Source organism: Meles meles, chromosome 2 (assembly GCF_922984935.1).
Source record: "Meles meles chromosome 2, mMelMel3.1 paternal haplotype, whole genome shotgun sequence".
NCBI classification, from domain to species: Eukaryota; Metazoa; Chordata; class Mammalia; order Carnivora; family Mustelidae; genus Meles; species Meles meles.
The window spans coordinates 187,255,075-187,277,952 of NC_060067.1; positions in this window are offsets into that span (position 1 = coordinate 187,255,075).

A 22,878-nucleotide genomic window follows, 5' to 3' on the forward strand; every position below is an offset into this window, starting at 1 on the left:
TTGTGGCCAAGATTACTTAGGTTAAAAGTGGTAGACCTCAGGGGCGCCTGGGTGGCTCAGTAGGTTAATGCCTCTCCCTTCAGCTCAGGTCATGATCCCAGCGACCTGGGATCGAGCCCCACATTGGGCTCTCTGCTTGGCGGGGAGCCTGCTTCCTCCTCTCTCTCTGCCTGCCTCTGTGCCTACTTGTGGTCTCTGTCTGTCAAATAAATAAAATAAAAATCTTAAAAAAAAAAAAGTGGTAGACCTCAGATCACAACCAAGGGAGACTAACTGCAGAATCTAACTATAATCATTTTTCGTTTTCCTGGTTAATATTTGTTGAATGTTTAGCACATAGTATATGCCTAGAATCTAACAAGTGCTAAAAATAAAGCAGTAATAAATAAAGCAGTAATTAATAGTATAAATAAATATATTTAATATTATATAAATATATTTAATATTTAATATTATACTATTATATAAATAATAGTATAAATAAATAAAGCAGTAAATTAATACTGTTATTATTTATACTGAAACAGTTTTATTCTCCTATCAGCCTGCTTCCTTGGTGTTGTAGTGGCCAGGGGCTGAGGTACAGCTGATAGAAAGTTGAATGGTTGGTGGACTAGTCTGTGAAACTTCTCCGGCATTAGCTGTCTGTCTATAATAATTCTGTGGTAGACATGCCTTGAGTCAAATCAGCTGATTTGGCTTAAGGCTATCCCAAACAGCCTTGTAGAATATGAATCCTCATTCTAAATTTGAGGATCTAATGCTGCTCGGTGTTTCACAAATCTTACTTACAATCAATGTTACACTTCTATGGAAGCTATAAAATATATTTCAGTGACTGGAAGCCATTCAAAAGATTATCTAGAGATTTACTACTTTTAAATCGGAAGCAGAATGAGTGCAGTGGCTGAGAAATGGAGGAGAAACTTCAGGGCTGAATCTTCATCCGATCCTTACCACCATTTTCTGTGGGTCTCTCCTCACCTCAGTCAAATTGAACCTTTCATAAAAGATTTACGGTAACAAAAGGAGGTGAATACTCATTTAAATTTAAAATGGTTGTACTGATTTAGAGTAGTGGTGTGTCAAAAAGATGAGGTGTTTTCCCAGGAAATACAAAGCATGTTGGACAGAATTCTGTTCACAGAGAAGTGGGTTCACCACCTTCCCTCCAATGGTGAGAGAGGAGGTTCTCATGATCTTATCTCATGGGTTATGCAGATTTGAGAATAATGATACATGTAAGACACTTGTGCAAGGCCAAACACATAGTAAATAGTATTTTTCCTAATCCAATTATTAATATAAAAATAGCTTGAGTGCTTTTCTTTCCCTTGTTGGAGACTTCTAAATACCCAAGGGATGTGTTGAGGATGAATGACTGAACCTCTTTTTAAAAAAGGGAACAGTATGCAAATGACTGAATTTTATGTGTTTATAACAATATATGAGGCTATGGGTAGAGAGGAGGCATCATTTTCTTGTTACAAATCTCAGAGGAACTGGTAATGTCCACACCTTTGTGTCTAAGGTAAGAACCTAAAAACAAAACAAAACAGAGTGGTCTGGATTCTCCTTTGTTACCATGTAGTCTGGCCTTGACTGAAACTGTTTATTACATTCTAATTCTTAGTTTTTAATCTGTCAGGGATGTCTGGCTAACTCGGTACTTGCAAATGTGCTTGTTTGTATTGTTTTTCATGTTACGGAAATTACAAGGTTCTTTTGTTGAGATAAAGCTTTCATCTCTTTTCTTAGAGTTTATGCTCTGCTTTTTTCAGGACTGTGATGCTTCCTTTTCAAGAATATTAAATACAATATTGGCACTGGCAATAAATAGTGAAATGTTCAGAATATCCAGTAGGAAGTATTTTAAAAATTTCTTTTCCCTCTGTACCTGCCACCCCACTTCCCGCACCGTGAGGTAATTCTACTCATTATTCATTGACTCACAGTAGAGATGCAGTAGGGAGGAAAACCAGGTAAAAAGGATCTTTCTGGAATTGGTTTCTGAAGACTGAATCCATTAAGGAGTTTAGACTGGGTCAATCTGCAGGAAACATCAAAAGTGAGGATAAATAAATTCTGAAGAGCTAACGTACAGCATGCTGACTGTAATTAATATATTGTAGATTTGCAATTGGTTTCAAGGGTTTTTTCTCAGCTTCTAGAGGTCACCTACATTTCTTGGTTTATGGATCCCTGTGTCTTCAAAGTCAGCAACAGGAGGCTGGGCTCTCTGCAGGCCTCACCACTCCTGTCTTCCCTTTCGTACTCTCTCTCTCTGTAGACAGCCAAACTCCTCATCCTTTAAGAGGCCATGTAATTAGATTGAGTTCACCTGGATAATCCAGGATAATCTCTCGATTTCATCTTAATCACATCTCCAAAATCCTTTTTATCATGTAAGGTAACAAATATACAGGTTCTTATGATTAGGATGTAATCACTACTCATGTGGTGATTTGGGGAATCATTCTGCCCACTACAGAGCTTTATTTTCACACTTGTTAGTCATGTGGGATTAAAGAGAACAGGGCTTACTTCCATTCTCTATTCAGCTGCAATACACCAATTCTTAAATTCCACCTTTATTTACAGTATTCTATATAGACAGGGCTTCTGAATCTCAGCATTATTGACATTATGGACTGGATAGTCTTTGCTGTGTAGATTTGACCTGTCAATCCTGTGTGGGAGGAGGTTGCACAGCATTCTTGGCTTTTACCACTAGATGTCAGTAGTTCCTCTTCCAGTGTGACAACCAAAAAAGAAAAAAGAAAAAAAAAAAAAAAAAGCAAACAAATCAAAAAACACAAAATCAAAAAACACCCAAACAACAACAACAGCAACAACCAGGCTCCAAACACTGTCAAAAGTCCTTCGCGGGCCCAAATCATTCCTCATTGGGAACTATTCATCTAGACTGACCACATATACTTGACTAAAAAGAGGATTTTTGTTTTTGTTTTAATAAGGACTCTCCATTTTTCTTCATGTCAGTAAAATTCCATTGGCACCTGTACAAGGAGATCTTATCAAAATCAACTTTTCCTCTTGTGGGAATCCCCTCCCAGGAGGAGCACACTTACTTTCTCTTAAGCTATTAACTTCTTCTTTCCTAGTTTTATAGATAAGAACTATACATTATTTCTTTTAAAATTTCTTTGTTAGTAACTTAACTAGTATTTTCGCAAGGCAACTATAATTCTTTCATGCATTACCTATTCATATATTTTGCACGTTTTTCTGTTCCAATTTTTTTGCGTGTTAGTTTAATAGTTTTTATATTTAATATAGTAATTTATTCTGTAATATATGCTGTGAATATTATTTTCAGATTTTTTTGGTATTATTAATGTAGTATGGTGACCAATCTAGGTACAGAAAATTAAGATCCAAACTTTATAGATATTCTGAAAGAAGACACCAAAATAAAAGAATGCAAGCAACAATATGAGATAAAAGGAAAAAAAAGATCTAAGTTAAGTTAAACTCCATTAAAGTACTGCAGTACTGAGAATTCATTAATTTGGCAATTAGTAAGTCCAGAGTGCTTTCTTTCTTTTTTTTTTTTTTTTTTGTCCCAGGCACTGTTCTAGGCACTTTGGATACAACAGTGAACATACTAGAAAACATTTTCTGCCTTTTTGGAGTTTACATACTAGTGGGTGGGGATATAATAATAAAAATACTAACTAAACTATATGGCCTGGCAGAAGGTGAAAAGTACTATGGAAAAATGAGGCAAAATAGAGCAAGGTAGCCAATCAGAAATTCTGGGAGCAGAGAGGGGGCTTCAGTTTGCAGAATCAAATAGCATTTGTCAGGTATCACTGCGAAGGTAAGATGAAAAACAAGACTTGAAAGGGTGAAGGAATTAGCCATATGGGTGTCTTGGGCAAATACCTTCTAGGCAGAGGAAAGGGCCGTGAAAGCCTCTAAGGTGGGAGCATGCCTGGCTTGTTTAAAGAACAGCAGAGGAAACAGTGTGGCTGGAGCATAGAGAATAATGAGCGATGAGCCGAGTTATTAAGTTGGAGGGAACCTGGAAACCATTGCAGGGTTTGGGGCAGAGAAGCAGCATGATGTGGTTTACATTTTTGTCTAATGACTTGAATGTCAGTCTCTTAATAAACGCTACAAAAAATAGTACAGAGATTACCTGTATACCTGTTACCCATCTTCCCTCCATGTTAATAAATTATATAGCCACATTGTAATTGTTGAAACCAGGAAATTGATATTGATACAATAGTGAATCTACAGACATTATTTAAATTTTCTCAATATTAGAATTAATGTCCTTGAGGCACCTCGGTGGCTCAATGGGTTAAAGCCTCTGCCTTCAGCTCAGGTCATAATAATGACTTGATTAAGTCAGTATCTGCCAGATCTCTGGGCTGTGGAGTTACGATCGTCAATTTTAAAGTAATAAGTATATTGTGGGGAAATCCTTTGAGGCTATGCAAATATCCTGTTTCTTATAATACTTTCACCAACTAGATCTAGTATTTATTGATGATTCTTGCCTGCAGCAAATATGATGTAGTGTTTACCAAATGATGTTTCTAGTTCCATCATTATTTTTACATTTATTGACTAGAATTCTATGGTGAGGAAGGACTGTCCCATCTCTCCCATTTATTTAGGTATTCAATTATTTATTTATGTGAGTATGGACTCATGGATTATTATCATTTTATTTTTCATTTGTCCCAGATTTGGCCAATGAGAGCTACTTCAAATTAGTTTCATGTGCTTTGGCATGCCCCATTATTTTGTAAGCATTTCCTTAATGTACTGACAATGTAAGATAAAATATAAAGATAGATACAGGGAGATCAGCTGTGGGGATATTACAGTAATTTAGGTGAGATGAGGTAGCTTGATCTGTGGAACTAGCAATAGAAGTCAAGATAAATGGTTACATTCCAGATATGTTTTGATGATGTAACTGAAAGATTTCCTGGTGGAAATGGTATGGGATATGATGAAAAGAGAGGGATTGAAGGTTGTTATAATTTGGCCATGACACAGGAAGGTGGTAGAGCAGGTTTTGGGAAAGAGGTTGGGAGTTTAGTTCTGAGTATGCTCAGCTTGAGATGTTCTTTAAACATCCAAATGGGGACTCTATTCGTCTATTGAGGCTGATGTGACAAAGTGCCACAGAACTGGCTGGCTTAAACAATAGAAATTTATTTCTCATCATTCTAGAGGCTAAAAATCCACAATCAAGATGCTGGCAAGTATGGTTTCTGGTGAGGAAAATGGTCTGCAGACGCTGTCTTCTAGCTACCTCTGATTGGTCTTTCTTTATGTGCTTTTGGAGAAAGAGAGAGCAAGCTCTCTTGTATGTCTTCTTATAAGGGCACTAATCTTGTTAGATCAAGACCCCACCCTTATGATATCATTTAACCTTAATTACTTCCTTAGAAGCTTTATCTCCAAATACAGCCAAGCTAGGGGTTAGAGCTTCAAAATATCTATCCTAGGGGGACACAGACATTTAGGCCATTACAGGCATTTTGAGTAGGCAGTGGAAAAATAAGTCTTGTATTTGGGAGAGATGCTTGAACTGAAGATATAAATGATACATATGGGAGTTACATACATGTAGATGAGATTTATAACTGTGAGATTGATAAGACCATCAAAGTAGGGAATGCAAATAGAAAAAAAACCAGGAGACTGAAGAATGAATCTTGAGTTTTTAGAGTGAGTTTAAGAGAGAAATTGGAGACCAAGTAAAGAGGCAGGTCTTTTGAAGAACTTTGGTGTGAAGGAAAACAAATGTGGTGCTATCTAGAAGAAACAATGGCAGTTTTTGTTTTTTTTTTTAAAGATAAAGCATCAGTAGAGTATAAGGTGATAGAAATAATCCAGTGGTAAGAGGAATTTGATAATACAGCAAAGAGAGGAAAGAATCATCTGAGTGATAGCCTTGGATAGGTTAAAGGGAATGGGTTATAGTCTATATGTCAGATAAGTACCTTTAGAAAAGAGAAGGAATATTTTATCTCGGGGAAAATTTGGGACAGAAGAGTAAGGGAAGATGCTAGTTGGAGGGTCGATATGATTGCGGGAGTCTGTGAGGATTCTTTTCAGATTGTTTGAATAAATTAGGAAGCCAGAACATTATCTGAAGATAAATTAGGGGAGGAAGGATTTGAGGTTTGAGGGTGGAGTGGAGAAGGTGGGAAATAGTCTTCTAAGTAAGTAGGGTATAAATGGACTGCAGAAAGTATAATATCATTTCTAGAAAGCATTAGGGAATTCGTGCTCATGAATATAAGCCAAGGAAGACCAGTCAACCTGATTGTGGGTTTTTTTTTTTGTCTAATGTCACTCACTCAAGTTCAGGTGGGAGAGTAGGCAAAGAGTGGGATTTAACCGGTATGTAGTTTTGTCAGAGAAAGATAAGAAGGGAGAGCTCACTGAAGTCATATGCAGCAATGTGATTATAATAATCAATCATGGAGTCCTAGTGGGGTAAAGAGAGAAGTAGGATGCAGGGGTGTTCAAAAGTAAAAAGTGGAGGTGATGATGGATTGGCAGTTCTGTGAGGGCTAAAGATTGTTTGAAATGGGGTCCTACAGGAAGTGGGTGAAAAAGGTCAAAGGTGAGAGTCAAAGAATGGGAATTTTGAAATTGAGATTGGAAGACAGTGTTGTTATTGTTAGTGACAAAGTCTAGTTATGGCCATAGGAATGACTGACAATTCACAAGTTCTATGTGTGTGTGTGTGTGTGTGTGTGTGTGTGTGTTTTAATATACTCTGTAAAGAAAGGATAGTATGTATCACCATATCAGAGAATATTCGAACTACATACAATGTCTAGAATTTTTAGAAGGTAAGTAGAAAAAAAAAAGTACACAATAGTACATGATTTTGTCTCATCTCTATTAAAGCATTGTTTTGATGATTAGTGATGACTTTTTAAGAGTTTAATGTCATAAATAGTTACATGGCTGATAATAGTAGTTCCGAATCTATAAAAAGGTAGAACTTTGAAGAATATCTTAATCTCAACAAACTTTCTCTCTCTCTCACACACACACACACGCACGCGCGTGCACGTACTTTTTTTTCTCTAAGCTCCAAAATGTGTGGTCACTGTGCAGATCACTGACCATCTGGAACCTACTCGATTCATAGACATTTTCAATCTGGTTTCTACGCAGTTCTCCTAGCAATGAAGCAGTTCTCCCATGAATACAAAATGATTTATGGATAAACTGGAACCGTAGCTTTCCTGCTATTCTTCTGACCTTTGAGAATCAAATGCAAAATCCAATATCACAGATGACAGATTTTTATAGGATCAAGACATGACCTGGAATTATTTTCATTGCACTTAAGTAGTTGCACTCTGATCTAGAAAATCATAGTTTGTTCAGATCAATGGGTTTCCATTATTTCTTGCTTGATTTAACTGGTTTAAGTTCAACTTTAACTACAACTCATTTGTTAGAAAGATGTTGATTTTTAATGTGTATGTCAATAATCTTTTTGATATCACAGAAATATCTTTATAGTAATGTTCAGACCAGAGAACTAAGTCAAAGATAAAACTTGATTGAATTACCTCTTACCCTTGTTCATGGCCTTTCATTTTTTTAAAAAAAGATTACTTACCGGGGCACCTGGGTGGCTCAGTGGGTTAAAGCCTCTGATTTCAGTTCAGGTCATGATCCTGGGGTCCTGGGATCAAGCCCCAAATCGGGCTCTCTGCTCAGCAGGAGCCTGCTTCCCTTCCTCTCTCTGCCTGCCTCTCTGCCTACTTGTGATCTCTGTCTGTCAAATAAATAAATAAAATTAAAAAAAAAAAAAGATTACTTACCTACTAATCTACCTATTTATTTATATTTCTCTGAATCTATAGCAATGCAGAACTTCGAAAACTGTCTCATTTCAACTAATCATATTACAGAAAAGAATTAAGGCAGACTATGGCAGTCTGTCATTGTTACACAAACTTACTTGCCTTTTTTTTTTAAACATGAAATTCTCTAACTTTGCTTATTTTCCACCTAGTTTCAGATGGCCTTCTCTAATTATGCTTCCAGATATAACACGTTGCTTCTTGAGGCTTTCACAAGAAGTGCTGGGTCTGGAACTTTAACTCTCTGTCCAGTCCCAGATTCAGTACCAGGCAGGTTAAACTTGGCAACAATGCTCCTTGGGTAAAAGTTGACATGGCATTTATATCTATGTACAACATCATGTGATCTGTGAGGCTGAAAATAAGTATACACTTGAATGAGAAACCTAAGTAAGTCAAGTGATGCAGGAACTTAGCAGAAATTTAAAATCTGGCTGAGAAGTTTCTTTGCTTTCATTGACTTTGAGAGGATATTTAAAATTTTTTTTCTGCATCTACAAATATGTTTCTTTTTTTCTTTTTTTTTGGGTTTTTTAAAAAATAAACATATAATGTATTATTAGCCCCAGGGGTACAGGTACCCTCCCCAATGTCCATAACCCTACCACCCTCTCCCTACCCCTCCCCCCAGCAACCCTCACTTTGTTTTGTGAAATTAAGAGTCTTTCATGGTTTGTCTCCCTCCCTTCCTACCCCCCAACCCCCCACGTTGCATCTCCAGTTTCTTCTATCAGGAGATCATATGATAGTTGTCTTTCTCTGATTGACTTATTTTGCTAAGCATAATACCAAGAGGATATTTAAATTTTAAGGTCTTTTCCAATCCGTAGTCCCGGAGGATAGAAGGCCTTCTGTGACACTCAGAGACTTTGAACACTCTTCCTTGATCATAGTTGTAATGCCTTTGCTACTTTTTGACCAAATTTCTGGTTCTGGTCTCAAAAAGTAAATGGATATGAAAGAGCAGAATGTATTTAAGATTTCTTTTTGTATTTTTTTTTCTTTTGAGAAGGGTTAGTGTCCACTGTCTACATGGTGGGATTTCAGAATTCTCAGATCTTGGAAGTACTTTCTCCACTAACTACTTGTTGTCTGCTGTTTTCCCATTAACTTTCTTCTTCACTGATTTAAAGTTTTATTCATAGTTAAAATACAAATGCCTGTATTTCACCAAAGTAATTATTTTGAGCAAGTGTGACAAGCTTTGCTGCTCCCCGCCCTCTGCACAGGTCTTAAAGGAGAGCTAACAGAAAAGGTGGGAACCACTGGCCCTGATGTTCTTATTATCAAACTTTCTCCTCAACTTGTTGGCATATTCAAGCCTGGTTTTCTCCCTGCCTACTTTTTTCTCCTTTCTTCCTTGTTTCCTCCCATCTAACCTCTCTCCTTCTCCATCATTATTTTTGCTTTTCCTGACTCTCTTCCTATTGCTTTTTTCCCCCACTTGTAAATTTCAGAAAATTTTCCATTATACAGCTCGATTTTGCTGATGCTGTTGAATATGTATTTTTATTTTTAAACATGATAGTGTCCTTTCATTAGCAGATACTATTTTCCCCTTGCATCTCACGAAAATTGTCTTTAATATATAAATGTACTATGGTTAAGCGTCTGACTTTGGCCCAGGTGGTGATCTCAGCGTCTTGGGGTTCAGCCTTAAACTGGGCTCCGTGCTCAGCAGGCAGTCTATTTCTCCCTCTCCCTCTATCCCTTCTCACTGCTTATGCTTGTGCTCTCTCTCTTAAATAAATAAATAAAATCTTTAAATATACCTATACATACATATACATTATATATGCATACAGCCTATATGTATATATGGATAAATATATATCTTTTTCCCTTCTTCCATTTATGGGATGAAATACAAGTTTTCCCCAGAATGAAGAACCATCAATTTTCTTTTGCTGGAGCATCATTATCTGTCTGAGGTGTCTATTAACTCTCTCCTCAGAGATTCACAGTCTCTGCCCTTATTCTCTGTGTTTGGCCTCTAATTCAGCATTTGGCTCCATATATTGTTTTTGTGCTATTTCAAATGTATTTATTATTTCTGTAATAGTGTTGCTTTGATCCCAAGTTTGTCTTTTTAGCTTTGCAGTCTCGTTTTTCACTTTATTCTGTTTGTCTTATCCTTTCATCTTGGGTGTCTTGTTTTATTGATTTCGTGTTGTTCGTGAGTTCTTCTAAAGTACAAATGACTCATTGTGGAGAGTTTTTTTTTTTTTTTTCTTGTTCTTTGGGCAGTATTTAATTCGGTAATTGTATCTTTTGGTTGCTCCGTCTCTGTCTCTCCTCTTTCCATTTCACTGAACTTTTCCTCCTTATTTTGTTTAGAATTTAAAAGAAGAATGACATGTTTCTCGTAATTAGAAAACACTCTGGAGGTGTATAAAGAAATTTTTTTTTTTTTTTTTTTTTTTTTTTTTTTTTTTTGCTGTGCCTTGCCTCCCATCCCCTGAGGTGGTCACTATTGCTAATACTTATCTGTATATGTCCATATTTTTCTTTCTGCTACTAATATATATATGCACTCACATGTACATGTATGAATAGGCTTTTTTTATTTGTTTCAAAAATAGCATCCCACTCCATATATACTTCTTTAAAATTTGCTTTTCCAAAATTTGCTTTTTTTAAGATTTTATTTTTAAATAATCTTTATACCTGATGTGGGGCTCAAACTCACAACCCAGAGATCAAGAGTCTTATGTTCCACCAACTGAGCCAGCCAGGCACCCCCAAAATTTGCTCTTTTTAAAAATTTAATAATTTACACTAAATCTCTTTCCAAAGAACTTATCTAACTCATTTCTATTTTTTATTTCTAAAATTTTATTTATTTTTTAAAGTAGGCTTCACACCTAGGATGGAGCCTAACACAGGGGCTTGAACTCATGACCCAGAGATTAAGACCCTGAGCTGAAATCAAGGGTCATATGCTTAATGGACTGAGCCATGCAGACGCCCATAACTCATTTTCAAACCTAGCTGCCTGATACTCTATTTTATGGATGTACTAAACTTTATTCAATTATACCACTATCAGGAACATTTTCTTCTTTGTTATTATAAACAATAGTTCAGGAAATGATGTTATATTCATGTACTAATGCTTTTATACCTGTTGAATTGATTCCAAAAGGGAAATTACTAGGGCGGAGGGTATGTACATTTAGTTATTGACAGACACTATTGGATTACTTTCCAGAATGCTTCTAAAAGTTCATACTTGCTTTAGCATTGCTTGTGAGTAGCTATTTTAGATATTTTAAAAATAATCTTTCTCATGTTTATGAACTCTGATTTTCAAATAATTACATTTTATTCTCAAATTACCCTGAAAAATAATTAAGTACTTTAAAAGTGACTATTTTGCTTATTTTGCTACATAAGTTTTTTTTTTTTTCCCCTGGAGTTGATTTTATTTTGGTTGGTATTGGGCTCCCCCCCCCATTTCAGGCATTTTTGAATAATTAGTCAGCAAAGACTTTTGAGGACTTACTGTGCCGCAGGCACTGTTCTAGGCACTGTGGATACTGCCAGAAACAAAACTGACAAAGCTCCATGCCCCATGGAGCTTTCATCCTGGAATGCAAAAAATATATAAGTAGACAAAAAATAAATATAAGAAGTTGATGTATGAGGAACATGAGGAAAACTGTGGGAACTTATTCATATGATAGAGAGTGACCAGGTTGTCAGGGAAAACCTGTCTAAGCAACATGAGACTTTAAAGAAAAAAAAAAAAAGGCAACTCTCCATATGAAGATCTGGATGAAGAGTATTTTAGGCAGTGGGAGAGCAATTATAAATGTCCTGAGGTTGAGACAGTTTTCAGAAATCTCTAAAGAGCCCCAGACCAGAGTGTTCACAGCAGAGTGAGAAAAAAAGAAGCGTACCTGAGATGAAATAAGGAAAACTGGTAGGGGCAATATTACCTGAGGTCCTCCAGCTTTGGTAAAGGGTTTGGTTTTCATTTGTGAGTGAGAAAAGAGTCCTTTGGGTGGATTCTAGGAGGGATATGATTTTTGGTTTATATTCTAAAAAGATCATTCTGGCTTTTCAATGGAGAATGCATTGTAGGAAATCAGAATAAATCAAAATGCTTTGTAGGAAATCCAGGGCAGAGGTGAAGATAGGGTAGTTAAGAAGTAGTTAAGGTAGTTAAGAGAGTAGTTAAGAGTCCAGTGAAAATTGGCCTAGTTTGGGGTAGCTTTTGGAGTCAAACTTGACAGAACTTGCTTAGGGACGGAGGAAAAAAGGAGTATTCAAAATGACTGCTGGGTTTTGGCTTGAGCAGTTTAGTGGCTGGGTGTGCCATCTACCAAGATAAGAAAAGAACAGTGAAGAGATTTGAGGGATGGTAGATTAAGAGTTCTTTGCTTTTTGAGATTTAAATTAGTAAAAAACTGGTATTGTAGTATACCACAATACCAATTTGAGAAGTGCCAGCATATCAATGGTACTTGAAATGATGGGATTAATTTTTGTCCACATCAAAGGATAACTTAATAGAAAATTTGACAAGAGAGTTCTGAGTGTGCAAAGTGGGGCTGGTGGGATGTAAAGCTCTTTTCTAAGGGCAGCAGAATGAGAGCTTGTTTTTTTTTTTTTTTTTAAGGATTTTTATTTATTTATTTGACAGAGAGAGATCACAAGTAGGCAGAGAGGCAGGCAGAGAGAGTGAGAGGGAAGCAGGCTCCCTGCCGAGCAGAGAGCCCGATGCGGGACTCGATCCCAGGATCCTGAGATCATGACCCGAGCCGAAGGCAGCGGCTTAAACCACTGAGCCACCCAGGCGCCCCATGAGAGCTTGTTTTAATTCTTTTGCACAAAAGCATGAATGCTGAGGACCTTACTCTAGAGTATCAGCATTTACATTAGCTGCCCTAGTTCTCTGCAGGTAATTTATTCTACTCTTGTATTATTCCCAGCAAAGACCTTTTATTTTTCCCTAGAGTCTACACGTTTGCTTTTACCACTCTGTGTACAACAGATCTAAGTCCATATGGGTTGAAAATCCTGTAGGGAGGGGAACCTGGGTAGCTCAGTCAGTGAAGTATCTGCCTTCAGCTCAGGTCATGATCCCAGGGTCCTGGGAGGGAGCCCATGGTTGGGCTCCCTGTGCAGCAGGGAGTCTGCTGCTGCTTCTCCCTCTGACCTTCCTCTCTCTTGTGTTCTCTCTCAAATAAATCAATAAAATATTTTTTTGAAAAAAATCCCATGTATATAGAGACTTTTAACCCATTTTCTTGTGCTCAGTTTCATACTTTCATGCTCTGTCAGACTGTGCGGACATCCAGATCGTTCTGAGATTCCAGATGAGCAGGCTGATGCTCTCCCCTGCTTTAGGACCTTTGCTTCCATTTCTCTCACACTGCATGCTTTCATTCTCCTCGAAGGTTTTAGGAACACCCCATTCATGACGGGCTCCCACCTTTCTCTTTATTGCTGATGGATTATAGTATTGTGATGCTCTTATTGTTATTTTAAAGATCTCGAAAGAAAGAGAGAAATACCTGTAGGTAGTTGATCATCTTGAAATGGAAAACTTTAATTTTCGTGTGGACAAAAATGTTTGCCCTTTATAGTTGATTCTTCATCTTTCTATAACATTTTATATTTATCTTTATTTTTTGTAGTGTTTTTGCATAGTTCTCATCCCATTTTATTTCATTGTATTGGCGTTTATTATGGGGAGTACTCTAGAACTTCCATGTAATATTTTTCAATTCTGTTAACTCTTCCCCCATTTACTTGACACATGTCAGTCTTACTCTCTTGAATGATGTGCTTGGTTTTTGTTCTTCTTTCTGTGTAAAAGAAATATTCTTTGGTCCTGCAAATTTTTACTTCATTTAGAGATTATGATCACCAGCTATGAATTTCTGAAGGTAGTATTCATTTTTTAAATCCATCTCTGCCTCCCCAAAGGATCTGCCTCCAAGCTCTGAGCATAGGGACTCAAGAAAGGCTTAATGGAACATCTAGCTGGACAATGATATTTCTTTCTTACTTCTATTAACTATACTTGTTTATCCATTCAACCAACATTTATGGAAGATCCCCTGTGTTTCAGGCTTTGCACACTGCTACACACTGGGGATACAGAGCTGAACAAGACGGCCATGACTTTTAGACATTCAAGAATGCTAACATTCAACATCCATATTGTTTTGTGATCTGTTAAATTGTGAATGTTTTTTTCTTCCCAGTAAGAAAGATGGTTAAGGGTGAAAGCTGCTTTATATATTTCTTTGGAACTCATTCTCTTCCCTTAACAAAAACATAACATCGGTACTATATTAATTATCTATGGTTCCTCTTGGTCTGTGTTCTCCTGCCATCACGGACCTTAACCTACTTACCCTGAAACAGAATGTACTTTCCATGGCCCTTTCTTAAAAACCACATCTATGGCTCTCTTATTCATAGGCTTCCTCAACACTTTTTTTATTAATTTTTTTAAAGATTTTATTTATTTATTTGACAGAGAGAGAGATCACAAGTAGGCAGAGAGGCAGGCAGAGAGAGAGGGAGGGAAGCAGGCTCCCTGCTGAGCAGAGAGCCTGATGCGGGGCTCGATCCCAGGACCCTGAGATCATGACCTGAGCTGACCTGAAGGCAGAGACTTTAACCCACTGAGCCACCCAGGCACCCCTTTCCTCAACACTTTTTAAATAGTAAGTTTCAAAAATATTATCCAGTTAAATATCATGGTAGGGATGCTGCAAGCTCTATCAGTAGTGTCTGGAAAGGACTGTTCACTTGGGCAGAGTTGAGTAGGAACAAGACAAGTTCAGGGTTTAAGGCACTGAATTTCAGGGGTGGCAGAAAGGAAGGTTTGAGTTTGGGAGTGATCTCTCAGAAGTTTTGAGTAGCTCTTTCCTTTTCCTTAAGCACAGAAACCAACACAAGAAAACAGAGGGGGAGTGACAGAATGTAGTGAGGTTCAATTGCCAGTTTAGTTGTCTTCTCTTCGTTGGCATTTTGCTATGACCTAGATTTTTGTCCTTCTTCTCTAGTGAGATGCATAGAAGAACTATGTGTTATCTCATTGTTCTTGGTCTTTTTCTTCCTGCTGAGAATCTGGGTGTGTCATCACGTCTTAAGGTTTTATGTATGTATTTTTAGTTTTAAAAATAATGGTAAGGGTGGGAGCAGATCTTGAGTTAATTATACAGATTATTTTACGATATATGTGTCATCTATTTATCATCTATCTACATACACACATACATATATACAGTGTGATACACCATAGTGTAATATAGCCCGCAACAATGTACAGAACCCTTCCTACCCATTAATTTAATTCTTTGATTAACTATCTAGAATTCATGTCACTTATCTATAATATGTAAGAGCACTTAGCTGACAATACAAACCAAGTTATGTTATAATCTTTTTAAATAATAGTAGTGATACAAGTAATAATAAGTCTCATGTGTTGAGTATTCATTATATGTCAGACACAATGACAGGCAATTTCAGATATAAAATCCCAGTATATCTGGGATTTGAAGTCACCATATCCCCATTATATCACTGTGTCTACATAAAAAGAACATGTAAATGATCAGATTGTTGGTTGAATTTGTAGATGATTCAAGTTTCTCATCTATAACTTAAATCAATAATTTTAGAAAAATTATTATTAGCTCTCTACAGTGTTTAGTTACTTTAGTATGTGTTTAGTGTTTAGTATGATTAAGATGAAGTGTATTCTCATCATAGAATATTATTAAGTATTAATAACATTTATTATTAAATATTGATAACATTTATCATTAAATACTGATAACATTTATTGATTACTTATTATGTGCCAGTGTTATAGTAATTGTGAAGGAATAGATTTTTTTAATCTTCAAGTTAAGTATCCTTATTACTCCAATTTCAGAAGAACAATCCCCTCAGGGCTATGTGGCCTGTCAATAAAAATCACATTTTGATTTTGTGCTTATATAATTTATTTTTTTTCAGTGTCTAGCATTTTCTGTTTTATTTTGATAATGTATGTCAGACTATACTTTTGTAAGAAAGTAAAGGAAAATATGTGGAAGAAAATACATTCTCAATAGTATATAACCTCTTTTTAAGGATGGTCATTGAAAAGCTGCATCACTGTAACAACTGTTGGGGCAGTTACTCTGGAATAGCAGGATATTCAAGCTCTAGAGATACCTGAAATCGGTTGAATGGCTCATCCAAGTTTAAAGCAACTAGAGCAAAAAAGTTGATTCCAAAAACTCACAAAATAATCCAAATGTTAGTGTGATCAGTTTTATAAAAATAAAATAATTACTATACCTGATCAAAGAATGAAAGAGAGCTTAGTCATGCATGAGATGAAAATTTTTTATGTGAAGTTCCAGTAGAAATTTGTTGATCCAGGATATTAACACATTGTTCAGCTTATTGAAAACCCTCTACTTCTTCAAATCATTTCCTCATCTGTAAGAGGTTAGGTATGAGAATGTTGAGATACCTAGGATTCTGGAGTTTATTTGAATACGCTGATAACGTCAAACATATTTATGTCTCTTCTTATCTTCAACATAAATTATTAGTTAATGATCACAGCATCCTAGAAATTTGGGATCAAAATATTATTCTCTCTTTGTAGGTGGCTGTGGGTTCAGACCAGATAAGTAGTGCCTTATCAGAGATGGCTGGCAAGCCAGGGGCAGAGAGGAATTAGACTGTCAAACTCTGGATGCTTCATCTCAGTTTAATTGAGGGATTCTCACCAACTTCTCTGCAGACCCTGTGGCAACTGAGGAAACAGAAGTGAAGCTGAGAATCCGTGCTACTTGGATCTGCTTGCGGCTCTCACTGTGAATTTTGGTGTGTTTGGGGAGGAGTTAAGAACCCAGAAGCCCATAAACTAACCTCCAGGTAATAATACAAACAATCCATTTTTTCTTAAGTTCATATATTTCTTTGAGTTGGCAGCCTCAACTCCCTAGTTCAATGCCGAGGGCCAGTACTGTGCTGAGCTTTACCAGGAAAATCTTCATCATTCTAGAAAACAGCTAAAGAAAATAAAACGATGTTTTTCTTTTCAGTTAAATCTGTAACTGAAAAAATTCTCTGATTTTGTTATATATTCTTACAAAACTCAACTATATTAGGTATATAAGAGGTATTAACCAGTTAAGTGAAATTCTGCAAAACTGGAAAGACAGAATACTATATGATAAGAGGAAAGACTGGAGGCTAACTTATAGTTCAAAATATTTATGGTTTTATACTGAAAACAAAAATCATGACTGAATAGGTCTACATATTGAAAACTTAGCTTCTGGAGTTTCACAGTTTTGAAAGAAAGCTATTAAAACATAAACTGCCTGGTATTTTCTTGACATAGGCAAAATAGCAAATTTGATTTATGAAGATTGTCAGTGACAATAAAGCAGAACAAAACATAGTCATTTTACCTAATAAGCGGTACGTTGTTATAAATTCTCATCACAACTCCAAATGTTACCCAAAGATATAGAAAGAAGCTTTCAAAATCACAAAGGTGACACTTAGAGTTGACCTAAGGGTTGGAGCTGACCCAAAAGGAAGAAAGTGAGAGGTGATTAAAAATACAATTTGTTTTCATTTTTTAGAGAAAATACAGAAAATTTTGAGGAAAAAAAAACCTTACATCTTTTAAACCAGAGTAGGAATTTTGTTGTATTTTGTTCAGTATTTATTTTTCTATCCATTTGCATACATTATTAAAACAAAATCACTCAGCACATCCATTTTGTAATTGTTACTTCATTTACTAATATATGGCAATGATATCCTACATTTTTCACTATTTTTCTAATGTATGGTTTGAAAAACCTGTATCTGGCTCCATCACTCCTGGTACTACAATTCATCTAACTTTTGAGTAATCCTTTAGTTTTTGATTAATCTTTGAGAATTTGATGTTTAACTTTTTCATATTCAAAAAGTGAAATTGACAAAAATTTCAATTACATACCTGATGATATATTTATTTGATCTTCAGATATAAAAATATTTTATGTATCAATATATTGGTTTATAAGCTTTACCACCTAAAACTCTACAGATATTGGCCCATTACTTCCTGGTATTTGATATAGAGAAATCTGAGTTCAGTCTAATTTTTTTTTTCCTTTAGAGGCAGACCTCTCTGTCTAGTCAAGAACTACATTTATGTTATTTTCTTCACCTTTGAAATTATGAATTTCAAAAGAATCACTTGAGGTTTTTGTTCTTATTAATGTTGCCTCTTAATCATTGAGACATTTTCATCTATAGACGCAAGGCTTTCTTTTGTTTAGGAATATGTAATTCTATTGTAACTCAGATTTATTGTTTTAGTTAAAATGGTTCACTTTTCAAGAACACAAATTATGTTGCACATCATTTTTCCATCAATTGCATCTATTTTTTCTTTCCTCATGATTTTAATCTCTGTTCATTTCTCATACCTTAGAGGCAGCTGTTCAAATTTGTTCTACACATTACTATTCAATTTTCAGCAGTGTTGGCTTTGTTCTTTAGTGAATCTAACATTGAGTGATTCTAATCTCATGAAGATATTAATTTTGCCATCTTGCTTTTTAATTCATTTCCTTTTCATTTCAACTTACCTCCTAGCCAAATTCCTTTTCATGCCAGTATGCTCTCTTATCATGTCATCTCCATTCTTCTTTCAAAGGTTTATCCTTTGAATTTCATTGAAAATAGGTGACAATGTTTCTAAAATTTTATTTCCTGTAGTATCATTTAAAGAAATCCATTCAAGAAGCTACGTACTTTTGTGATACAGAAAAATGTTCTAATCTCCATACTGTCTTGGCATTTTAAAATTCATTTCTTGAATTGGAAGTGAATCCAGCCTAATTCTGCCTAGAAAGCAGGGATGCTATGTCTGAAGTAAGGGAAAGAATCATAGTGGCTTCACGTGAAGGAGCCTTTTATTCTCACATGACCGGGCACTAGAGCTAGGAAGTCCAGAATCAACACAGTGGGTTAAGGAAGTGGCTGAGAGCCAAGGCTTTTCTAGCTGCTGAACCTCCAAACCAATGTGATTTATTCTTATGATTGTAAAGTGGCTGGACCAAATCTAGGCATGATTATATACATATATATAACATATATAATATATAATTGTATGTATAATATACCCATATATAACCATGTATATAGACACACATATAGATCATATATACCTATTATATATTGTGTATTAAATATATAACAATTTAAAAACGTGATGGGTATATATGTTAAATTTAATAAGCGTATATACATATATACACACATATGCATATGTATTTATAATGGGTAACTTGAAGAGGAAAAGGACAAAGAGGAAAAGGTGGATGTCCAATTTTTTTTTTTAACTTGAAAATTGTATTTGCAAAAGCTCCACTCAGGACATTCTGTTTCTGTTTCATTGCTTAGAAGTCTGTCACTGTGTCACACGGTCAACAATGGTTGCAGTGGAACTGGAGGACAGAAGTATTTTTACCTGGTGCAAACCATCATTTTTTTTTTTAAGCAAAGGATAAATACCAATATTCACAGGTGCAAAGACTTTGCTGTTTTGAATTACTGGTCAGTGCAGGACTGTCTTGGACTACATGAGAAAACAGGTCCCAGTGAAGATAGGCAATCTCAGGGCATCTTTGAAATAGAGGGCATTACCTAGGATGGTGATTTTTTTTTTCTCCTGTTAATCTTTTATTGCCAAATTATCTTTCTATAACTTTTTTTATTAGTTTCATCCTAGGATGGTGATTCTTACTGCAGCATCTTTTTTTTTTTTTTAAAGATTTTATTTATTTATTTGACAGACTGAGATCACAAAGCAGGCAAAGAGGCAGGCAGAGAGAGAGAGAGAAAGGGAGAAGCAGGCTCCTTGCTGAGCAGAGAGCCCGATATGGGGCTTGATCCCAGGACCCTGGGATCATGACCTGAGCTGAAGGCAGAGGCTTTAACCCACTGAGCCACCCAGGTGCCCCTTTACTGCAGCATCTTAAGTCTTATTACTTGGAGAAATTATTTCCAGATTTTGCAAGCAGGATGTTAGTTTTTGGTTGGTGTGAGTTTTTTCTTCATAAATGTTTTAGTGAGAAGCTAGAAGTGACTCAGGAGTTTCAGCGTTTATTCAGACATGATCATAGGAAAGACACAAAATGTAGTATGACATGGCAGTCCTTGATTACACTGGTGGTCTCTGAAGTGAAAAAAAAAAAATCCATGGATAGATTGGAAAGTAGTATTAGTTAATGACCTTCTGTGTGGTAAGTACTACGATATATGCAAAGGTGAAATCTATTGATACTGCCTTTTTTTAAATTATCAAGTGGAACACATGAGATAGGAATATAAATAATTCTAGACTAAAACCTCTTTGAGGGCATTGCATATGGTTTTAGTCTAGAATTATTTATATTCCTATCTCATGTGTTCCACTTGATAATTTCTTATCAAATTTCTTCTTCTAAATGTGTTTATTGCCTCATTGGTAGAAGTAAATAGTCACTAAAAGCTTCCTAAATTAGCAATATAAAATTGAATGCTATAGATAAATTCAATCATAAAGATACATATACTGTGCTCTGGGGCACAAAGTGGAAACAGATCTCAGACCAGGTAATTTATGGACGTGGTAGACTTTAGCTAGGCTCTATGAGGTATGTAGCACTTGGTTAGAGACAGGAAGACACTGAATGAGAGGGAAACAGAGGAGGGAGGACTAGCATGAACAGGTATGGTGTTCAGTGAAGGAAGCATTGAGAGGAGAAAGAAGGAAGATCTCATCTGCATCACAGGGGTTCTTGGACAGTACGACGCTTTTGAAGTTCTGAGAGAAGGTATCAGGGATATGTGGGTCGAAATGGAGAGGGAGACACTGGAGACAGGAAAATTGATCTGGATCTTCTACCTGGTCTCCCTGACTCCCAGTAGTAAGGATTTAAATAGGATGGTGAGATTATATATTAAGAAACTTTAAGTGGTCAGAATTGGGACAATTGTAATCCTCATTATGAAACATCCTCTTCATATCTTTAGGCATTGCTTGCTTTCATTCATTCATGTATTTATTTATCTTTCTGTAATAAGCATTATGAACAGCAAACCTAAACAAAATAGGTGGTCTTCCCCACCCACCTAGTACCCCTACTTCTACCCAATTGATTTCTCTGTTAAGCATTTCTTTATTTCCTTTTTTATATGGTTTTATTACAATTATATGTATCTCTTAAAAAGCATTTTTTTAATTAACATATAATATAGTATCTGAGGTAGCGGTCAGTGATTCATCAATCTTATATAATACCCAGTGCTTATTACATAACAAGCCCTCCTTAATGTCCAATACACTTACCCAATTCCTCCAACCCCCTCCCCTCCAGCAAAGCCCAGCTTATTTACTATGATTAAGAGGCTCTTATGATTTGTCTCCCTTTCTGATTTCATCTTGTTTTATTTTTTCCTCTCTTCTCCTATGATCCTCTGCCTTGTATCTTAAATTTCATATATCAGTGAGATCATATGATAAATGTCTTTCTCTGACTTATTTCACTTAGTCTCTAGTTCTATCCATATCCTTGCAAGTGGCAAGATTTCATTGCTTTTGATGGCTGAGTCGTATTCTATTGTAAATACATACCACATCTTTATCCATTCATCTGTCAATGGACATCTGGGCTCTTTCCAAAGTTCAGCTATTGTGAATATTGCTGCTATAAACACTGGGGTGCAGGTGCTCCTTCAAATCACTACATTTGTATCTTTAGGGTAAATACCCAGTAGTGCAATTGCTGGGTCATAGGATAGCTCTTTTTTCAACTTTTTAAGGAACCTCCATACTGTTTTCCAGAGTGGCTGCACCAGCTGGCACTCCCACCAACAGTGTAGGAGAGTTCCCCTTTCTCTGCATCCTCGCCAAAATCTGTTGTTTCCTAACTGGTTAATTTCAGTCATTCTGACTGGTGTAAGGTGGTATCTCACTGTAGTTTTGATTTGTATTTCCCTGATGCTGGGTGATGTGGAACACTTTTTCATGTATTTATTCACCATTTGGATGTCTTCTTTGGAGAAATGTGTGTTCATGTCTTCTGCCCATTTCTTGACTGGATTATTTGTTCTTTGGGTGTTGAGTTTGTTAAATTCTTTATAGAATTTTGGATACTAGCCTTTTATCTGTTATGTCATTTGCAAATATCTTCTCCCATTCTGTTGGTTGTCTTTTGGTTTTGTTGACTGTTTCCTTTGCTGTGCAAAAGCTTTTGATCTTGATGAAGTCCCAATAGCTCATTTTTGCCCTTGCTTCTCTTGCCTTTGGTGAAGTTTCTAGGAAGAAGTTGTTGTGGCTGAGGTTGAAGTGGTTGCTGCCTGTCTTCTCCTTAAGGACTTTGATGGATTCCTGTATCACATTGAGGTCTTTCATCCATTTGGAGTATATTTTTGTGTGTGGTGTAAGGAAATGATCCAGATTCATTTTTCTGCATATAGCTGTCCAATTTTCCCAACACTATTTTTTGAAGAGACTGTCTTTTTTCCAATTGGACATTCTTTCCTGCTTTGTCAAAGATTACCTGACCATAGAGTTGAGGGTCTATTTCTGGGCTCTCTATTCTGTCCCATTGATCTCTGTGTCTTTTTTTGTGTGAGTGCTATACTGTCTTGATGATTGCAGCTTTGTGTGGAATAGTAATGCCACCAGCTCTGTTTTTCTTTTTCAATATTCCTCTGGCTATTTGGGGCCTTTTTTGTTTCCATACAAGTTTTAGGATTATTTGTTCTAGTTCTGGTGAAAAAAAAAGTTGATGGTATTTTGATAGGGATTGCATTAAATGTGTAGATTGCTTTAAGTAGCATAGACATTTTCACAATATAGGTTCTTCCAATCCATGAGCATGGAACGTTTTTCCATTTCTTTGTGTCTTCCTCAATTTCTTTCATAAGTATCCTATAGTTTTCTGAGTAGAGATCCTTCATCTCT